Consider the following 1,908-nt stretch of genomic DNA (forward strand, 5'->3'; position numbering starts at 1 on the left):
TTGCATACGGTGGGTGTCTGTATGTTGGATACAATTTGTGGTAAGTGATTGCGTGGAAGCGGAGTGAGTGAAAATATTGAATCATTTGTGGCCTTTTGCTTTTTTTGATGTGATGTGCTAGGGATGTTAATTTTTTCGACTTTTGCGATCAACATATGTATTGTGTGGCTCAAAGAAGTTCATAATACTAGTGACAGGAATAAAAGAAACGCCTTATTTCAACCAGTTAAGTCTATATTTCTTTTGTTTATTTAATATAAAATTTTTTTTTTATAAAGGTCTACCTCATTTTACATACAATTAACCGCATTTAAATGCGCATTTCAAAATTTGTATAAAAATTATGAAAATACAAAAAAAAATTGCCAAAATTTCAAAGTTTTTACTCGGCATTTTTAGAAAAATTTAAGGTACGCAGTTTTATAACCCATTAAATTAAAGTAGTAGTTACAAAATACGGTTGATTTTTGGGAATTTTTTAAACGATGCTGGGCATTTAAACAAATTCCATATAAACAAATTGTCGAACATACTTACTATTATTATTATTATTATTATTATTATTATTATTATTATTATTATACTTTTAAAATTGCGTACCTAAAAATTCTGAGTAAAAAGATTGAAAAAGGTTGAAACAAAAAAATTTCAAAACACACCAAGCAATCAATATACACACGACACTATGGGCCAAATATAGTAAAACTGCGTTTTTAGTTTTAGAATTTTTTTATTAGAACTTTATAATCTCAAAGATTTGATAAATTCTAAAAATTATTTTAAAAATTCAGTGCAATGTTGAATAAAAAATGGTTACCAAATGAAAGAGAAAATTCTGTAGGATTAAAAAAAAATTAAATTTTTTTGGGTTCACAAGGACGAATAAGTATTGAAAATACCCCTCTTATCAATTTTATTTTTTTTAGGCTAACAAAGTTAGAAGGACTATATTCGAGGACATTGTCGCGTTTATATTATTTCTTAACATATAATTTTTTCAAAATAAATACCTTCGTACCTTATGCACCAAAAAATTTAATCTGCTCTTTCTCTACAGAATTTTCTCTTTAATTTGATACCCATAATGTTTTCCTAAGTACATTGCACTAAATTTTTTAAACCATTTTCTGAATTACTCATATTACTAAATTTTCAAAGTCCTTTTAAAAATTCCTGATGTCGGAGAGAAAAACTAAAAACTACTAGTATTTTTGTGTGTGTAAAATTGCCTGTAGCTCGGTGTTATGTGTATGTATAATTAGCTAAACATTTATAAAAAAATATTATATAAACCAAAGAAATATAGCTAAAACTGGTCAACATAGGGCGTTTCTATTAGTGCCACCATTGCAAATTACGAATTCCATAAATCCCCGGATTCTTGCCAAATAATCCCGGGATTTTCCGCACCTAAAAGAGGCCAGGACCTTGGGATTAATATCCCTACAGCATACATATTTCTATTGGGTCATTTTGACCCACAATTTGTATACACGGGGGTGGTTCAGAATTTGTGCTGAAGAGTTAAACTAATTATTTAAATTTTTCTACATCTATGTTTTCTTTTTATCAATCTGTTTTAAGAATTCTAAATATTTTTTTTTTTTATAATTTAAATTCTTAATTAATTTTTACAACTTATTTTAATTTTTATTTAATCTGTTTTTAAAACGATCAACTTTTTTTAAATATTAAAAAAGTAGTTCCTCAAAATGCTACTGCTTACATTCCACTAATTTCTCTACGTTCCCGCAACGTAAACATTAGCGGATCTTTCGTGCGCAGCGTTAATTCAGTATAAAGTGTCGGCTCCTCCGACGCATCCCCAACAAATTCCATTTGAAAATTGAGTAATACATTCACAATTACCACTTTCATCTGTAGCACAGCATATTTTGAACCCAAGCA

Source organism: Rhagoletis pomonella, unplaced genomic scaffold, assembly GCF_013731165.1.
Source record: "Rhagoletis pomonella isolate Grant_MI unplaced genomic scaffold, Rhpom_1.0 Rhpom_scaffold_00013, whole genome shotgun sequence".
Taxonomy (NCBI): Eukaryota; Metazoa; Arthropoda; class Insecta; order Diptera; family Tephritidae; genus Rhagoletis; species Rhagoletis pomonella.